We start from the raw sequence: 21,024 nt of genomic DNA on the forward strand, positions 1-21,024 counted from the left end.
TCAGCCTGCCCTTTCCAACGGTTTAAGGCAAGTTCGCCTACTCACGAGTAAACAGGCAATACGGCTTTCACTTTCCATAGAGATCCATGCATTTTTTGTTCTCCAGTTTTTTGGCCGTAACTTTTGATAGAAAGGTGATAATTCACTCTGGTTGTTTGCTTTGCATTCAGCTTGAACTTCCGCATCCAACGGTATGTAACTTGATGGATTTACTCCTCACCACCACGATTTTAGCTCATCACCCCCCAGTGCGTGTCACCCCCCCCGTGCGCGTCACCTGGTGCACCCCCTAGTGACGCCACTGCAGAGGCTTGCAAATAATTGGGTGGGGGGCAGATTTGGCATGCCTCTTCAGGTGTCTTGGTCTGGGAGTATCGATGCAGAATACACAACTTTATATAAGACATTCAACATGTGGGACAAAGTCCCAGAAATATATATTGCCCCTTCTGTGTCCCCCCTCATTTTTTTTTCTCTGATACCTTCATTCTTCCAAAACCAGATTTAAGATAAGCAATAAAAGAATTCCGTTGTCCCCCATTTCCTTCTAGATGCCACATGAAATCCAATCCTTGTACCAAATAGTTCAGCCGTTCTCAAGCTGTGGGGATCCAGGGCCCACCAGTGGGTCATGACCCAATTTTTGATAATTTGTGAAACTGATAGGGCAGATTAGGCTATGTGCATCAAGGGTTAAACAGCCTGCTATTGGGTGGGGGGGGGGCCTTCCATTAACCACCATTATAGCCACATCCTTTGGCATTTATAAATCAGGCAGCAGCCTCTAGCGCCTCTAAAAAGTTTGAGAACCACTGAAATAGTTTTCAGAGAGGCAGAAATATCTCTGGTTACTTGTTAGGACTTCCCCGCCCCACTCAAGGTTCAAAGAGGAGGATGCAGAATTATCTATCAGAGGTTTCTAAGTTACTTTAATAAGAGAAAATGAATACGTGTCAATGGGTTTTGATAAGAAGCTATTACGTCTATTGTATAAACACACAAGATTTGATAAGACTATTCTTTAGCATACCATTATCATACAATGACATTTAGATCCCAACCACCTTTGCTGATTGCTGTGAATATCCTTTGAAATAACTAGTTGTCTTGGAGGGAAAAAAAGAAACGAAAGAAAGAAAAAGAATTGATGTGTTAAGGAAGGAAGCTCCACCACTCTTAACTGAGTCAGTAAAATGCATTATTCATTTCAATGCTCAATTCATAACACCTAGGAACCTATGTGGGAGAAGGTGGCAATCTATACCATATATGTATACACAGGTTCCTATGTATAATGAGTGTCATACTCAAAACATAATCTGCTGCCCCCCTGAAATCTCTTGTGTGGACACAATTGCACAATTGTGGGGGGGACATTTCAGCAATACTTCTTTGCACGTACCGTCCCCATGTAATAAAAGGCATGCCAATAGCTTTGCGCTTCTTAGCACAGTGTGTGCCTTCTGTCTTGCCTACACTGAAGGTCTCTAGGGCAGTGCTTCTCAAGTTGTGGCTTGGGACCCACTAGGTGGGTCGTGAGCCAATTTCAGGTGGGTCCCTATTCACTTCAATGTGCATTTTATTTTTAAGGCATTAGACTTGATGCTACCATAGTATGTGACTGCATTTGGGGAAATGTGACAAATCTGTGCTTTTAACAGGCTACAACGTACGGTATGGTTGGTTGGTTGGCAACCTTCAGTCTCGAAAGACTATGGTATAGGCCTACAGCACCCGGTATTCCCAGGCGGTCTCCCATTCAAGTACTAACCAGGCCTGACCCTGCTTAGCTTCTGAGATGTTCGGTGTATGCTTTTAACAATGATAATCAATGGGGTTTACTCCTGTGTAATTGTGTATAAGACTGCAGCCTTTGGGATGTTTGGGAATTTTTTTTTTTTTAACAGATCAGCAACTGCTTGGAAGGATTAGGAGGGTTCTTCTATATTTTATTTACAGTGGGCCCTCCGTAACAGTGGGCTTGGCATCTATGGATTTGAATTATCTGTGGATGCCAGAGTCCAGGACTGGCGAATCTCAGAGGACTTCCTGGATGAGATCAGAAGTAGCTTCAAGTCACATCTGGAAGGTGTTCTGAGGCACAGGGAGGCCACATGCAGCCTCCCCGCGCATCAGGAGGCTTCCCAGATGTGAATGGAAGGCACTTCCAGTTCACACTGGTGCAAACTGGAAGTGTCTTCTGTGATCTCAGGACTGAGGCAAGCAGATAGATGGTTTGTTGCCCGGAGTGCTTCACCAGTTACACCAGGGGTGGAGAATTCCAAAACCAGTTTATTTGGTACAGGGAGAAATGTCCACTCAAATCCCGCACACCTAATCACAAACAATACACATCATTTATACAGTTTCCGGTCCCTCCCCCTCTCACACAACACGCTTGCTGCATGACCCTGACAAAATCAAATTCATTCGGTGTCGTAAAATAAAAGTTTGCAATAGGTACACATTAAAGAATTTATTTAAAATAAAGAAATCTCCTAACCCTCCCTCTGTGGTTGGAGACCCCACAATCAATCAATCAATCAATCAATCAATCAATCCATCCATCCATCCATCCATCCATCCATCCATCCATCCATCAATCAATCTACCTACCTACCTACCTACCTACCTACTTCTTTTTTTCTTTTTCTTCTTCTTACAAGTTTGATTTAAATAATCAGAGGCAATAGCACAGGTAAGGCTGGTTGGACACATGACAAGGTAAGAACATAAGAACAGCCCCACTGGATCAGGTCATAGGCCCATCTAGTCCAGCTTCCTGTATCTCACAGCGGCCCACCAAATGCCCCAGGGAGCACACCAGATAACAAGGGACCTGCAAGGCTTCCTGGGAATTGTAGTTAAGAACATAAGAACAGCCCCACTGGATCAGGCCATAGGCCCATCTAGTCCAGCTTCCTGTGGCTCACAGCGGCCCACCAAATGCCCCAGGGAGCACACCAGATAACAAGAGACCTCATCCTGGTGCCCTCCCTTGCATCTGGCCTTCTGATATAGCCCATTTCTAAAATCAGGAGGTTGCGCATACACATCATGGCTTGTAACACATAATGGATTTTTCCTCCAGAAACTTGTCCAATCCCCTTTTAAAGGCGTCCAGGCTAGACGCCATCACCACATCCTGTGGCAAGGAGTTCCACTCCTTCCTTCTCAGAGTACAACACGGCAAAGGAGGGCTTTTCTCCGATTCCTGCCCAGTTTGGAAGCAGTCAAAGATGGGGATAGTTCACATACATGGGCATACAAATGGGGGCCCATATAGCATATGCCTAAAGTTGGCATCAACCATGCAATAAGCATTGCTGAGAAAGTATGTATTTAACAATGTCAAACCATCACAATATAGTACCCACTGGGGCAATTACTGTGAAACTGTCTGGGGCAATTACTGTGATTTTTTGTAAGGATCTCCTAAAAGGGGGATCTGATCCAGGCCTGTGGGGGTTGGAGGAAACATCTGATTCTACTTTCTAAAGCCACGCTAGGAAGCATCTACTGTCATTATTTACAAGCTTCTTCTTTACAATAAATTTTCACCCCACGAGGCATTGGCGACTCCCCCATCTTGCCAAGTCAGCCATTTCCTCCCTGTTTAATTAACCTAGTGAGGCCAGAGCAAAGAGCTTCTGTGCATCAATAAAAACCCATGGAGTGAAATTATTGGCAAGCCGTTATCTTTGCTCAGCGGTTGCACTCTGAGCAGTGCTTATCAATTTCCTCGGACATCTTGTTTCCAATGCAAACTAACCCTTCCATTTGCCAGCAAACACCAGTCTTTGCCACGGATGCCCATTTGTAATGGGGGAGCTTGAACCGAGATTGGTCGGGCCCAAAGTGTTTCAGCCTGCAAGTGGAGACTTACAGAACTGATTGTAAGTTGTCGAGTCTTCTACACGGAATGGATTCCTATGCCCACCTTACACCTATAATAAATAATCTCTTTGGAGAGAAGATGGGAATGTTTGACTTGGCATATAACAAGCTGATGGGTGCCCAATCCTATGCTTCTCGGTGCCTGGTGGAACAGTGGGGCCAAAATGGCAACCGCTGCATCGCAAAGCCGCTGGAGATTTCCTGGGGGCAGGGTTGGGGGGGCTACAGGGTCAGAACTACATCAGTATGATGCTGAGAACCTTTTAAATATGAATTTTCCCACAAACAATGTGTTTACGTACATCATTCAGAATGAGAGCTGGTGGAAAAACATGTTACCCTGCAGATGCCCAATCTTGGAAGCTAAGCAGGGTCAGGCCTGGTTAGTACTTGGATGGGAGACCGCCTGGGAATCTCGGATGCTGTAGGCTTTAGACCATAGTCTTTCGAGACTGAAGGTTGCCAACCATCTCCCTATACTGAACACTATCTCCCGATCTTGTCTGATCTCGGAAGCTAAGCAGCATCAGGCCTAGTTAGAACTTGGATGGGAGACCGCCTGGGAATCTCGGGTGCTGTAGGCTTTAGACCATATTCTTTCGAGACTGAAGGTTGTCAACCACCACAAAACCCCTTGAACATGGATGTAGGCAGGGGTGACCTTTGCCAGGTCCCAGACTGCATCCCACTGATGAATTCATATTTTGATGCAAACATACAGGATGCATGAAATTTGTAGGCATCTCCATTAGAAAGGTGAAAGCATCCCAGTGTTTGGCTCACAATAGGGGGCAAGATTTGTGCATGACCCAAGATTCCACTCTCAAGCAGTGGCATCGCTAGGGGTTGTGGGCCACACTGGGTGACACCCATGTGGGGGAGCTGACACCACTACTGGTCAAAATTTTAAATATCTTGATTAGGTGGTACACGTGGCCAAGGGTGGGGCCAGAGATTAGCAGTTTGCCTGTGGCCAATGTACCTTTTCATTCAAGAGTGGAGAAGCTTGTGACTCAACCCACACACCCATCATAAGAGTCTGGGATTAGCTAGGGCCATTGTGTTGGCAACCTTCAGTCTCGGAAGACTATGGTATCGCGCTCTGGATGGTGGTTCTGGCACAGCGTCTAGTGTGGCTGAAAAGGCCGATTCGGGAGTGACAATCCCTTCCACACTGGGAGCAAGTGCAGTCTGTCCCTGGTCTGTCTCCCTGGCTATGAGCCTTCCTTCTTTGCCTCTTTGGCTCAGACTGTTGGCCAAGTGTCTCTTCAAACTGGGAAAGGCCATGCTGCATAGCCTGCCTTTAAGCGGGCCGCTCGGAGGCCAGGGTTTCCCACCTGTTGAGGTCCACTCCTAAGGCCTTCAGATCCCTCTTGCAGATGTCTTTTTATCACAGCTGTGGTCTACCTGTAGGGCGCTTTCCTTGCACAAGTTCTCCATAGAGGAGATCCTTTGGGATCCGGCCATCATCCATTCTCACAACATGACCAAGCCAACGCAGGCGTCTCTGTTTCAGCAATGCATACATGCTAGGGATTCCAGCTCGTTCCAGGACTGTGTTGTTTGGAACTTTGTCCTGCCAGGTGATGCCGAGGATGCGTCGGAGGATGTACTGCAGCGAGTCATGGACTCTTCGCTCACAACAGGAGAGGAAACTGAACGCATTCCACATGCGCTGCCTGCGACACTAGGGCCAAATCCTATCCAAATTTCCAGCGCTGGTGCAGCCGTGCCAAGAGGGCATATGCTGCATTCTGCAACAGGAGGAGCGTCATGGAGGCCTCCTCCATGCAAGGGAATGTTCGTTCCCCTTCCTTGGGACTACACCATGGCTACTCCAGCACTGGGAAGTTGGATGGAATTGGGCCCCTCGTCACCAATGGGGTCAGGTAGGCATTTTTGCTTCACATCTGATTGGCTGCTGGTGTGCAGGTTTTTCACCTATCCCAGACCGTCTATAGTTGTGATGTTCAGCCCTGGTAGAATCACTGTGACATCTCCAGCTGCAGCTGTGCAGCCCAAACACTTCTTAATTGTTCCTGCTATCACATCTAAAAGCAATAGGATCGTGAGCGATGAGTCAGCTCCGCTATGACTTGGAGAGCGTGATGCGCTAACGAAGTTGTGCCTTAATGGAAGTATAAGCTTCCCTGAGCCCAGATTCCACAGGATAAAGCATTTTCAGATGCATCAATGCATTCAGAGGTAGATTACCAAACACAGCATTATTCCCTTCTCTGCGACTGATCGAATGGCAACCACCACACACACACACACACGTTTGAGCCAGCAGCCCTCACGCAGCAGGCAAAAGATGAGAATGACAGGGACTAGCGACATCATATATCATGGCTGGCACTCTTTTACTCTGGTCCAGTGTCATCTGGGAATTGTTTTAAAGCCTTGCAGATACACTGAAACCTCTTTCAGGCGTCATGAAGAACACGACGCCTGCCTAAAAGGTTCAAGCAGACATCTATCACGCTGTCCTTAGTAAGGCAACGAAGCTCCCAGCCAAGGATTTTTCAGCCACTGCTCATCTTTCTCATGCAAAATGCAGACACAGAGAGTTGGGACAAGCCAGTCATGCGTGGGAGCAGACGTACCACTCCTACTCCCTAGATAAGGAAGAAGGGAATGGAGTAGGGGAAGGAAGTGTGGAGAGGCTAGGGTTGATGGGCTAGAGAGGCCTATACGCTAGCCCATGGGTGTCAAATGTGTAGCCAGCAGGCCAAATGCAGCCGTCCTTTCCCCATTCGAATCCAGGGAGTAGCCCAGGCTGGTGCACCTCCAGGCAACTGCGGGTGGCATTTGGCACTGCCTTGGAGAGGCCAGGAAATCTCGGGCTGGCCTTGGAAACACTGGCCCCGTTGCATCAGCAAGAAAGATCAAGGGCACAATCCAAAGGCGCCCATGGGCCAATGCAAATCCCTTGCGCCTCCGTGCGTCGGCACACAGAGGTAACGGCTTGCTCTGAGAGCCTTGCATTGGCTTGGATGTGCTGATGCAAGGCTGTGGGGTAGGCGGGGGGAAGGCGGGGAGGTAGGTGGAAGGTGGGAAATGGGCGGCCCGGGGGGGCGGGCTGGGAGTGGGAGGCGGAGCTGGGATTCGGCAGTTATGCTGATCCCAACCCCTGTTCCCAGGGAGAATGAAGCAGCTTCAAGCTCGAGAGGTGGCTCAAGAGGTGACGCAAGTCAGAGGAGAGCCATAGGAGCCAGCAACCCTTACACAGAAGTAAGGGGAAATGTTTCCCCTTGCCTCTGGCTGAGCCGCTTATGGCCACTATCCAGCGCTGGATACAGCGCAAGCCTCCTGGCTTGCCTGTTCCAGCACAGGATAGGATTGCTCCCTAACTCTGTCTTCTCCCAATATCTGCTTCCCTTGCAAACCATCTCCCGACCTTTCAGCAAGATGTGTGAATTGCCAAAGAAAGGGGGGTTCGTTTCACAGGACCCCCGAAACATTATTTCAGCACAACACTGAACCCTTGTGGGGAGTTAATCAGCAGAAAAGCTGGTGTTGAAAGGCTTGGCTTCTTGTAAGTAGCAAGCTGGGGGAGGGGGAGAAGAGTTAAGAAAAGGCATACTGCCACCAGTATGCCTTTTTCACTGCTATGGAAGCAATGAAAGCTGGAGAAAATGTGCTTAAATTCCCTTGAGACGTGAAATGAATAAAATAAATAAATAAAAATAAAAATTGGGGGGGAAAGATAAAATGGAACATAATATTTGTTTATTTGCCAATAAATGTAAAGCACACCATGGAAGTTAACGGACAACATTATTTAGTTTAAAGGCTTTCAAACTGAAATGTGGGTTCAAAAAAAGGGGCTAGCGGACGTTTCAAAGACTGCTAGGACAGGGGAAGCGTCGGGGTTCAGGGCATTGATCCTACACAATGTGGATGCTACACTCTCACCTTGGATTTTGGAGGAAAAGTGGCTTTTAAAAGGTTCTGGAATGTGACAGCCTCCGTTGAAAGAATGAGAACTTGTTTTAAGAAGGGGGCGATTGTAGGTGATTGTCTGTGGCTTATTCTTGGTGTACAAAATGCCCTCAGTTGATCTGTGGCATCCCCAGATTGGGCAAATAATAAGCAGCAACTGTTACCCTGCACGTGCCAGATCTCGTCTGATCTCGGAAGCTAAGCAGGGTCAGGCCTGGTTAGTACTTGGATGGGAGACCACTTGGGAATACCAGGTGCTATAGGCTTGTACCATAGTCTTTCGAGACTGAAGGTTGCCAACCATCTCCCTATACTGAACACTATCTCCCGATCTCGTCTGATCTCGGAAGCTAAGCAGGGTCAGGCCTGGTTAGTACTTGGATGGGAGACCACTTGGGAATACCAGGTGCTATAGGCTTGTACCATAGTCTTTCGAGACTGAAGGTTGCCAACATTTAAAATATTTTAGGAAACCCTGGAAAGCCACTACCAGTCTGTCTTGATAATACAATGGGCCCCCAGTATCCACAGGGGATGCATTCCAGGACCCCCTGCAGATAACAATATCCACAGATACTGGAATCTGGGGGTGGGGGGTGTGGCACAGCACTGCAGTTACTCATCTGGAGGCCATGTCCGACCCTCAGGAGGTCTCACCAAGCTGCCAACCTCCTCAGAAGGCCGCCCTGACGCAGCCAGAAGCTACTTCTGGTTTCTACCGGTGACTTTGAGTCATGCGCAGGAGTTGCTCGAGGCATGGGGAAGCCACACGCAGCATCCCCAAGCCTCAGAACACTCCAGACATTACCAGAAGTCACCAATGCAAACCAGAAGTGGCCTCCAGTTGTGTCCAAGAGGTTCTCTGAGGCCCTCTGTGGTGTGGATAAAGAGGATCCACTGTACTGACTTAGAAGGACAAATGGATTGATTCAGGATGAGGGTGGGATTTTTTTTTTTTTTAAGTCTACAGTAGCTGGTGCTCTACCCAGAAGGGCTTGCAAACTCCACCTACCTAGCCTGCACTGTTTAATCCAATCAAGATTTCCCAACTCAAGGTTGATTTTTCACGATCATCGTTGCCTTTAGTCATACATTAGTGATCCTGAAACACCCTCCCCCTTCCACCTGCTCTGTTAGCCATTCTGCTGGTGAGTAGAGCAAGATGCTTCTAAACTGATGGTATAACAATTACTGTTAATAGGAACCTCATGTAGCTCTCCATCTAGATCAGTGGTTCTCACACATTTAGCACCAGGACCCACTTTTTAGAATGAAAATCTGTCAGGACCCACCAGAAGTGACATCATCAAGCAGGAGCATTTTTTTTTTAAATCCTAGGCTGCAATCCTACCCACACTTACCTAGAAGTAAGTCCCACTGACTATCAATGTTAAAAGCATAAACATAGTAGCTTGTTAAAAGCACAGGTTTGTAACATTTCCCCAGATGCAGTCACGTACCATGGTAGCATCAAGTCTAATATATTAAAAATAAAATAATGAAATGAATGGGAACCCACCTGAAATTGGCTCGCAACCCACCTAGTGGGTCCCAACCCACAGCTTGAGAAATACTGATCTAGATCAAATTCTCTGTAAGAATCAGTGGCCCTGGATGTGAATAGGCGACTTCCTCAATCATTGAATCCATGCTGTCCACTGACGCCAAAGTGAGCCCTGCTATGGGAATATTGCTGTTCACCTAGGCCAGGGGTGTCCAAAGTTTTTGGCAGGAGGGCCACACTGTCTCTCTGACACTGTGTCGGGGGCCGGGGGGGAAAGAATTAATTTACATTTAAAATTTGAATAAATTTGCATTAGTTTACATAAATAAATATATTAAAGATGAACTTATATGAATGGTCAAACAGTCGCCCTCAAGCTGAGAGCAGTTGCGTCGGGCCAGTATGGGCTCCAACAAATCTCCGGAGGGCCAGAGGCTCATTGGAGACTGGGGGCTCCCTGAGGGCCGCACTGAGAGGCCTTGAGGGCTGCAAGTGGCCCCAGGGCCGGGGTTCGGGCACCCCTTACCTAGGTGAACATGGGTGAATATGCCCCCTGCATATGAGCAGACCTATTGTACATTTTACCTCTTTGCTTAATGGTTTTTGCTTGCTTGCCTGCTTGTTTGTTTTTCTAATCCCCTTGACCAGGGCTGGCATCAGCGGCCAGCCCAGTGGGACACTGGTCAAGGGCTCAGGGCCAGAAGAAGCACAGCTAACCCCTGCAGCAAAGTTGGCGGAAAATGGCAGCTGCCAGAATTGCTTTCAGCTGATGCCACAACCACCTTGTTGATAGACACCCTGGGACACTCTTCAGGAGCCAGATGATGTCTGACCCTTTTACACGACCTCCCCCTCCATCCATATCCTTGCAACTAATGATACAACAGCAAGAGTACTGCATTATTTCAGGGCTGGGACTTGGGCAGCTGCCATAGAACAAGCCAAGAATCAGGATGGAAGAGTCAGGAATAAAGCCATGACTCAGAAGGAAGCCAGGAGTCAAAGTCAAGCTACGTATCCCAGAAGGGCAAGCAGAAAACACCTAACCCAAACACACTAAGTCCTTCATAGCTCTGTCTGCTCAGAGAGATCCAATTGCCAGCCTGGGTAGGTGGGGATGATCCAGAACGTCAGAACCTTCTACTCTTGTGATAGGCCTATAAGTCACCACATGGGGAAGCCACTCACAGACTTCTCGGCCCTAACCAGGCAGCTCCTGACATAATGAACAAAGACAGTAGACGCCATTTGGCTGGTTGCTCCATGCACCACTAAGTAGGGGCCTCCAGTGACTCTTGGCCAAGGATCCACCCGCACTAGACGTGTCCATGACTAACCACTGCTCCACAGCTAATGCATACCTTTGTTTGAGCACAGTTTCCTCATTTTTTTTTAAACCAACCTGCTACATAAGCATGACACATCTTCCCACTGTAGTTCGCAATGAGTCATTCTCCTAAAAGAAATTCGCACAGCCTGTGAACTATCAAAGGCTTAGAACTTGTTCCACAAGGGAGTCCTCCTGCATGACTTCCGATAGAGTAAATGGGAGTTTCACAAGAGGACTTCCTGCTTTTAAGATGTGCCTTCTGCCTTAAGATGGGAAGGTAGCCAGCTACCACTCTCTAAGACAAAGGAAGCTGTCTTCTTCTGAACTGGACCATTGGTCCACCTAGTGCAACATGTCTGCAAGAGGCTCAGAGCAGGCGGGAGGGCTTTTTCAGGTGCGCAAAAATTGCACACCGGAGCTCTGCCTGCTGAGCCAAAGCTCTTACTGTTGTTTGCAGCATCACTACCAGGCAGTAGGTGTCTGAGTGTAGCACATGTACCACCTCACATACCACAGGTGGTACATATACCTGGTGGTACCACTAGGGTTTGTGTCACCCAGTGCTGGAGGCCAGTGTGTTACCCCTATGACGGGCCTTCTCCCATGAAATGGGAGGGGCAATGCCGCACGTGGTGGGCATGGTGATGTACCATTGCCCCAACCTTGCTGATTTTTTGGCTACAACTCTTGACAGAATAGAGTTATTTCAACGCAGTTTGTTTCATTGCATTCTACATGAAATTACACATCAATTGATATATAGCATGGTGCTATTATTTGAAAATACCAAGATTTTAAAATTTTTGGCCAGTAATCGTGTCACCCCCCCCCATGTACATCACCTGGTGCAGCACGCATCCCTGAACCCCATAGTGACAGCACTGTGCACATCATTGTTGGCAACCTTCAGTCTCGAAAGACTGTGGTATCGCGCTCTGAAAGGTGGTTCTGGAACAGCCTCTAGTGTGGCTGAAAAGGCCGATTCAGGAGTGACAATCCCTTCCACACTGGGAGCAAGTGCAGTCTGCCCCTGGTCTGTCTCCCTGGCTATGGGCCTTCCTTCTTTGCCTCTTTGCCTCAGACTGTTGGCCAAGTGTCTCTTCAAACTGGGAAAGGCCATGCTGCACAGCCTGCCTCCTAGCGGGCCGCTCAGAGGCCAGGATTTCCCACCTGTTGAGGTCCACTCCTAAGGCCTTCAGATCCCTCTTGCAGATGTCCTTGTATTGCAGCTGTGGTCTACCTGTAGGGCGCTTTCCTTGCACGAGTTCTCCATAGAGGAGATCCTTTGGGATCCGGCCATCATCCATTCTCACGACATGACCGAGCCAACACAGGCGTCTCTGTTTCAGCAGTGCATACATGCTAGGGATTCCAGCTCGTTCCAGGACTGTGTTGTTTGGAACTTTGTCCTGCCAGGTGATGCCAAGGATGCATCAGAGGCAGCGCATGTGGAAAGCGTTCAGTTTCCTCTCCTGTTGTGAGCGAAGAGTCCATGACTCGCTGCAGTACAGAAGTGTACTCAGGACGCAAGCTCTGTAGACCTGGATCTTGGTATGTTCCGTCAGCTTCTTGTGCACACCACTTATTGAGAAACAGTTATAGCACATTCTCTCTCTCTCTCTCTCTCTCTCTCTCTCTCTCTCTCTCTCTATCCCTTCTTTCCTTCCTTCCTATCCCTCCCTCCCTCCCTCTCGTCCGTCCGTCCTATCTATCTATCTATCTATCTATCTATCTATCTATCTATCTATCTATCTATCTATCTATCTATCTATCTATCTATCTATCTATCGGGGGTTGCTCTCTAGGGTTTCAGGCAGATGGGGATGCCAAGGACTGAACTGAAGACCGCCTGCACACAGAGCCTGTGCTCCCTTATTGAGCTGTAGCCTTTCCACCACCCCTTGAGGCCTTTCTGAAATGGCCATCAGTACTAAATAATCTACTAACCAAATCTGAACATCACCTAACCACATTCACAAAAGGCAGGAGAAGCTGCACTTATTAAATTATATGACAACCCTAAGCACATTAGGTGGATGGAAGTAAGTCCCTATTGATGTCAACAGAATTTATCTCCCAAGTTAAATACATTGTGGATCTCAGCCTTGGACGGTCAGAGCATATGCTCTCTTGTCCTTCCTACATATTAGATGTTAAAAACACTCAGGGAAACAGAGTGCTGGGTTTCCATCCCTGTCTTAATTCACTTTTGTGTGTGTTTTTGAGCACAAGTTCCAACTGAAAGGGCAAGGATGGCAATCAGAGAACCTTCTGAAGGGCTTATTCCTCTTCTGTAGCCCCGGAACAGCAATTTCTTGCATTTGCAACCAATCTCAGTGAATCATGGGCTCTTCTTCTAAGAGACAACCCAAGAGCACACGGTTACTAGACAGGATTCTGGACTAGATGGACTCTCGGCAATGCTATTTGAAGTAAATTCCAGGGTTCCTTCGAAGAAGAGACATTTGAGAATTTTCAGGGGAAACCATATGAGTTTATGTAAGAAAAGGAACATTCTGTTTTGGGGAGTTGCTCTATGCATCCCTAAAGCTATTATAGCTCAGACTTTGTCATCCATGAATTTTGTGTCCACAACACCTGTGCCCCTACTCACATTGTGGCCTAACTTGTACCATCTGAATATATCCAGAGGGTGTTCTGAGGCTTCTGGAAGGCCTTAGAACAGTGGTTTCCAAACTGTGAGTTGGGAACCACTGGTGGGTCGGGACCTGGTTTTTGGTCGTTTGCCAAAAAGTGATGGAAAGATTAATTAATTGCCTCAAGCTCTTGAGGCGATTCAAAAATCAGATACCGTAGTGCTAATTAAGGTACAAAGAGCTCACCTCCTTCAGTTTGCAAGCATGTGCAAATATAGGGAGAGAAATGTTAGAGGGTATTTTTAAACATCTCCTTTTTTAAACATCTGATAAATCTAGGTGGGTCATGATAGACTGTCGTTTTAAAAAGTGGGTCCTGATGCTAAAAAGTTTGGGAACCACTGCCTTAGAACATCACGTCTGGGTTTTTTTGGGGGGGAGGGGGGAATGGAAGTGACATTTTAAGGTCATCTGGAGGACTTAGAAGGCTTTCTGAGGGGCTGAGAGTCTCGTGGATTTCATTATCCGTGGGTTTCGGCATCCGTGGGGTTTCTGGGAATGAACCCCCTCAGGTGTCAAAACACAGCTGAACTGCTTGTTCTATTATGTCACTTGGATTCAAAATAATCAAGACAGGATGAAACCAGTGTGTGCTTATCACAGCACTGTGTAGAAATACAGTACTGGAGGTGATGCAAACAGCTGGAATGAGCACTAGACAAGTTCTCACTGAGCCAAGAACCTGTAGTTGCCAACCACAGATCCTGTTGGATTCAGGGCCAGGGGTGTAGTCAAGGGAAAGTTGGTGGGAAAGTAGAGCTTCTATAACCAAAGCAATGATGTCAGTCATCAGCAAGAGAGTTCAGGTGCTACCTTTGAAACCTTTTTTTGCTACCTTTTTTTTTTTTTCAAAAGCACTCTGGTTAAGAAGAAACATCTGGCTGAACAGGAGGCAAACTGAGACCCTGCCTAGGGTACATATTAAAGTACATGAGGACGTAAGTCTCAGCTTCCAGAACCACCTTTCAGAGCGCGATACCATAGTCTTTCGAGACTGAAGGTTGCCAACATGAAGTCTCAGCTATTGATCTTTCCCAAGGGCCACCTGACAGATATTGCAAAGTTTTCCCTAGGAGTAATTTACCAATTTATCAAATTTACCTAGGAGTGAGTCCTACAGAACGCAGTAGATAAGTAGATAACATGCAGAGATAAGTAGATAACACACAGTAGATAACATACAGAGGCTCGCACTCTAATATCCCTTATATATTTAATTGGGATGTTTTCAAAAACTCAATTGTTCCATTTTTATACATTTTTTAAATGACTTGAAATCAGTTAGCTCATAAGAACATAAGAACAGCCCCACTGGATCAGGCCATAGGCCCATCTAGTCCAGCTTCCTGTATCTCACAGCGGCCCACCAAATGCCCCAGGGAGCACACCAGATAACAAGAGACCTCATTCTGGTGCCCTGCCTTGCATCTGGCATTCTGACATAGCCCATTTCTAAAATCAGGAGGTTGCACATGCATATCGTGGTTTGTAACCCATTATGGAATTTTCCTCCAGAAACAGCTCAGCTGTTCCAGAACAGTAGCTTGCAAACCACTGGTGAGTTGTGACCCAAATTTTGGTGGGTAAGTTGACTGAAATCAATTGGACCGACAGCCCAGTTCTAACCAGTCTCCTGGTGCAGCGGAGCCGAAATGGCTTCCATTGTATCCAGTGCAGAAGGAGAGGCTGCTGTAGGGCTTCCCAAAGGAAGGGGGGTTCATCCCTTCCCCCCAAGGTAAGCTGTGACTGCTGTTATGTTGTACTCTGGCTTGTGCCAGCAAAATCACTCACACAAGTCGGAGCAGCCCCATGTCGAGAAATTGGCCCAGGAAGGGGGGATAGGATATAGTAGTAGCCACTGTTGCCATTCCTGCTCCCCTACCAGGACCAACCTATCCCCTCCCCACCCGCCCTCACCCCGCTCCATTACACCATTCCCAGCCTCTGTTCCATCCTCTCCCCATCCCTGAGGCCTGAGGTTAACCTATCTGCTCCAGTGGACCCTGGTCTCCGACTGGAGCTGGCAGGCCAACGCAGGCCTGTCCGCCAGCATCACAATCCTCCACACTGCCGCAATGTTCCTTACAGCACACTTGTGATGGTGCACACGTGCATTCCGCCAGCGGTAGCCGCACTTAAGATTAGCCTGCTAATTGGTTCAAGTGCCTGTACCATCACATCACCGGTTTGAGGAACGCAGCTTCTGCGTGTGCAGTCCAAGAGGTCAAAATCAAGAGCGGTAAATGTATTTGCTAAAGCAGCAACCCGTTGACCTTAAAACAATGAAATGCTAATTAAAGACAGGAAAGCAGCTGGAGGATGCATAACGAGCTGGAAAACAAATCAATAAGAAGGTATAAAAATCAGACCACGTGACCACATGTACTTATTGCATGTGCTCGGAGCAGGGTGGAAAACTCTCCCCCCCCCATCTTCACCTTGAACAGAACGATGGAGTGATTTGTTGCTTTGATTGTCCATGACAATGTTCCTAAAGGGAGCAGATCCTTTGAAAACCTTCTTCAAAGGTTTTATTTCCATAGCGCACACTAGCTCTGCCGCTAACCAACTTCAGTTGCTCAAGCTATATTTCCCCAGGTGTGCCCAGGGAGTTTGGTGGAGGGTGGTTTATTAACAGGACCATTGAGAATATGAACCCCCTATCAATAGCAAAGTGAGCCTTGTCAATTGTCCAAAAACTGATGGTGTGCCTTGGCAATTTTAGTACCTTGTCAGTGTGCCATGAGACAAAAAAGATTGAAAATCACTGCCTTAGGGGAAAGATACTAATATCTGTTTCACACCAAGAGAAATCCTCCATGGGAAAACACACAACGCAAGTGCCTAGTGAGGTTAAGGGGAAGCACACACCCAAACACACACAGAGGAAAACTGAATTGTTGCGAAACCACTCAGAATGATAGCATGACCTCATTTGAAGGTACAGTGTCAGATTGCTGGTCTGTTTAGTGTAACAGTGATTGTCAAACTTTTAGCACCAGGACCCACTTTTTGACTGAAAATCTGTCAGGACCCACCGGAAGTGATGCCGTGACCAGAAGTGACATCAAGCAGGAAATTTTTTTAACAATCGTAGGCTGCAATCCTATCCACATGCACCCAGGAATAAGTCCTATTGGCTACCATTGTTAAAAGAATATACTGTATATAGTAGCCTGTTAAAAGCACAGATCTGTCACATTTCCCCAAATGCAGCCCCATACCAGGGTAACCTCAAGTCTAATATATTAAAAATAAAATATTGAAATGAATGGGGACCCACTTGAAATTCCCTTGCGACCCACCAAGTGTGTCCTGACCCACAGTTTGAGAAACACTGGTGTAAGGCTATCTAAACTGACCTGTAATCACTCATGAGAGCTAGAGACTTACATCATGAGGCCATGCTTGTGTGAAGATGTTATGTGCTCTGCACGAACAGTTATGTGCTCTCCCACAGAGCTGTGACTCCCTAACTTGGATATCCATGTGTTCCTCCAATTTATGCACAGAATCCTGGACAACAAGTGTAGAACACTCCTACATATGCACAGGTGTATATCTGCAGGGCTTTTACCACACTGTCTTCCACAAGTGGGTCAGAACTCAGAAGTGTGTTGGGATCAGACCACAGATGGGTCATGGCAAAGCTGCTGTCCACATTTGTTCTGAGGCTCAGGCCCATTCAGATTGGATAGGAGCCAAGGGCCCAGATGAAATAAAGCTCTTCCAATTACTTTGGCACTGTAAGGGTTCCTTAGGTCAAGTTCCCAAACCTGCAACAGGCCCTCTTGGTATCTTACTCACCCACCTGCTTTCTTCCTTTTAGGTCATCCCATTTTCTGGTTCTCTCCTTCCACCTTTCAAAGTATGCCCACTCTGTTGCCATGCCAGTCTCTGCCCCTCCTCTCCTTTCAATTGGTCTGGAAGGAGAGTGGGGACCAAATGACACTGTAGCAGCGCATGTCAGTTGGCCACCATGAGGTGGGAACAGAGGAGAAAAACAAGGGACCATGGCATTGTAGCATCTCATTCCTCTAGCACACACTTCATGATGAGATCCTCTGTTGAAATGTAGAGTTTGAGAGCATTCTAACTCTTGACAAGCTGAAGACCAATGAACGTATGTGTACAGCCATGGGGGGGGGGGGGGAAACATACCTAGTCAAAATGTCAAGCATTGGGACATGGCCAGTACTACATTCCCCATTCTCCCCCCGTATTTAGTGAATCACTGAGCTGGGACACCTTGTTGGCTTTTGTCCTCTGTGGCTGTGTTACGCTACATTGGGGACTCTGTGCCTTTGAGAGGTGTGTGTGTGTTTGTCAGAAGACTTACGGGATTTGTTTTTCTTCTTCCTCTTGTCAGAATGATTTTCCAGTCCTTTCAAATTCTGTGATTCTAGACATGAGTCCCTTGACTCATCCATTAATGAATATTAATATCCATTAATATTCCAGTTTCACTCCACAGGAGAACCTTAAACTACTAAAACATCATTACACTCATACCAACATTATAGAGGCAGAATTTCTGTAAAGTTAAGGTACATGAACTTCTTTTTCTGTCCTTTATTTCTACCTTCCTGAATGCTCAAGTTGGGGTCACTTTTCCACAAAATTAAACTACCCCCTCTTCATTGCAAGCAAGTTCAAGATATGACCGTCCGTCCGTCCATGCATCCATCTCTTGCTTTTCTACCTTTATAAGGGGATTGAGCAGATTTACGGAGGAAAAGTCCATTACAGGTTACAAGCCATGGTTGGGTATATGCAACCTCTGGGTTTGAGAGGCCTCTGGCCTTGTGTGCTCCTCTGGCCATCTGGTGAGCCATTGTAAGATGCAGGAAGCTGGACTAAAAGGATCGTTGAACAGATCCAGCAGCACTTATGTTCTTAAGTACCTCCAAAGAGGCCACCAAGGTGGCTTACAATATCTTAAATTTGGAATGCAACATTGTAAGTAGTACTCCTCTCAGGTAAGTGCTGGTCTCTGCAAGACATGAAGCTTCCTCTGCCCTCGGGGCCCCCCCCTCCTTCCCCTTGGAGCATGAAGATCTTAAGTAATCCCCAGTTCAGTCCCCAGTAGGTAGTCCCCAGTGCATACCCCCTGTAGAGTATGTGGATGTTGCTCTTGGGAATGGAACCTACTGACCAGGGTTGGACCACCCATGGGGTGAACTGAGGTGGTTGCTTTAGGCAACAATGGTTGGCAACCTTCAGTCTCGAAAGACTATGGTATAAGCCTACAGCACCTGGTATTCCCAAGCGGTCTCCCATCCAAGTACTAACCAGGCCTGACCCTGCTTAGCTTCCGCGATCAGACAAGATCAGGCATGTGCAGGGTAACAGATGGTTGGGGAACACTCACCTCTCCTGCTCAGTTGCCCCCCATCTTCTCCTCCTCTTCCCATTCACTGTATTGCAAAAGGAATAGGGAGACGGAGTGAAAGAGGAAGTGGTAGAGTTGGAAGTGGAAAGAAGAAGAGGAAGTGGAAAGAAGAGTTGTAGGTTAGACACTCTAGCCCACCACTCTCCTCTCCTCCACATTCTCTTATCCACAACATCCCCCTCTTTCTTTTTCTGAAACAAGGAGGGAAGCAGCAGATCCTGCCACATCTCTAGGTAAGGGAGGCAGCATTTGGCATGCTGCATCAATCCAGAGATTTTGAGCCAACCCTGCCTCTGTCATTTATGATGCTCCTATTTGCTTCCCCTACCCCATACCAGGCAGCTCAGCATTTCTCCTCTGAATGACACTGGTTCTCCAGAATCCCCAGCAGAGATCTTATTATCTCCAGTCTTTTAACTGGAGATAGCAGGGGCTGATCCTCTAACCTTCTGATACTCTACCACTGATCCTTTCCCATATAACCACATGAAACTGCTATGCTGAGAACGCACGGGTACTATGGACCCATCTAACTCCACGTGGACTCCATACAAGGCAATGTCATGCCTAACGATTAAACTGAGTTACTTGAGCAGGCATGGCTGTCCCTATGCTGGCTCAGAGTGTGGCAGACATGCTGTAAGGCACATTTGGCCTACCTGACAGTTGTCTGCGCCAGTGCAAAGGCCCACACCAGCTTGGCAGACCCTCATCTGAACCCTGGCACGGGTAGGTTTGCACCACACAGCCCGGGGGTGTGGGAGGGTGGTAGGAGGGCATTTTAGAGGAGGGGAGAGGTGTTTTGGGCAGGGAGAGGGTAGAACAGGGAGAACACTGGCCAGGGAGGGGTTGGGTTCAGTGGCAATGGCACATGCCCCATCCAAACCCCCTTCTCCAACTGGCAGCCCTATACAGGTGGTGCTTTGGTATCCACAAGAGATCCATTCTCTGACACCTCACAGATACTAAAAACCGTGGATAATTAAATCTGCAGTTTCAGCACCTTTAAACCCTCCAGAGGCGACCAGAGTTCAACTCCAGTCACCTTCGGAGAGTTCCAGTTGGGCCAAGCCTGGCTCAATGTGAGTCCGGGAGACCCACAATGGAGCAGATCAGCGAATGAAAAATCCGTGGATAAAGAGCCTGAACCTGCATAAGCTGGTGTGGATCCAAGAAACCCCATAGGGGTGGCTGGTGCTTCAATTGGGTTAAGGGGAAATATATCCCCTTATCCCAAAGAGACCTCCAGCCTACTCTTCTGCTGTATCAGATGCCCACAGGCTATGTGGCTTGGCTATACCAGCAAACCTTAGGATTGGGCTGTGAGTGTCTGAATCAGGATTCCAAAGTAAGTGTTAAAGGTGCAACTGCTTTTGCTTCAATCAATCAATCAATCAATCAATCAATCAATCAATCAATCAATCAATCAATCAATAAGCCAGCCAGCCAGCCAGCCAGCAAGCAAGCAAGCAAGTGGTTCTCTGTTTGTCTGGTTTTATTTTGCTGGTTTGTCTCCAATGCATTTTTTTGTTTGTTTCCCAGAACTAAAGCGACAAGCATCGTTGTGTCATTTTGGTCACACAGAACCCTGCACAAATGAAGCCATTGTTAATATGATTTACAGGAGAGGGGAAAAGGTGCAGCTCATTAATAAATCCATCCCAGGGGATACAAAAGATGGTCTATGGAAAAAAAAAAAATTCTTTTCATGATATGGCAGAACAAAAGAGAGCCGCACTCATTGGATTCCATCGTCCAGGGCTTGCCTTTCTCAAACCAATAACCCTAACGGTAAACAACTCATTCAAATGCAGAATCCCTTCATTAAAGTGGAGGTGGTGGAAAAAAAAAATGCAGGACAATGCTGAGAAATGTGGTGTGGATAGAAACAGCTATGGAGCAAACCATGAATTTTGCTGTTTAATATTGCATTTCTCCTGCTATCAGGGGATGTAGTGTTAGAGCCATGGCCCTGCAGGTAAGATCAAGGATGGTGGCTCTATGTGATCAGACCCTGATGAAGGAATACACTCCCCCCCCCAAAAAAAAAACAAAAAAAAAACAGTTGTTCTAATCACCTGGAGTACCTGTGGCCTGTCTGAATTGTCCATTGTTGCATAAGAAGAGCCCTGCCTGATCAAGCCAAGGGCACAGCTAGTCCAGCTTCGTTAATTTCACAGCGGCCCACCAGATGCTTCTGGGAGCACTGAAGTCAGCATTATTGATTGATTGCGATACAAGGACATCTGCAAGAGGGATCTGAAGGCCTTAGGAGTGGACCGCAACAGGTGGGAAAGCC

The 21,024-nt window shown here is 47.3% G+C and overlaps 2 pseudogenes; both read left to right on the forward strand.

The window, feature by feature from the left end:
* The first annotated feature begins 7,988 nt into the window (after window positions 1–7,988).
* Window positions 7,989–8,108, forward strand: LOC136662805 (5S ribosomal RNA; annotated as a pseudogene).
* A 29-nt stretch (window positions 8,109–8,137) lies between these two features.
* Window positions 8,138–8,260, forward strand: LOC136662746 (5S ribosomal RNA; annotated as a pseudogene).
* Window positions 8,261–21,024: the final 12,764 nt, after the last annotated feature.

Source organism: Tiliqua scincoides, chromosome 11, assembly GCF_035046505.1.
Source record: "Tiliqua scincoides isolate rTilSci1 chromosome 11, rTilSci1.hap2, whole genome shotgun sequence".
NCBI lineage: Eukaryota > Metazoa > Chordata > Lepidosauria > Squamata > Scincidae > Tiliqua > Tiliqua scincoides.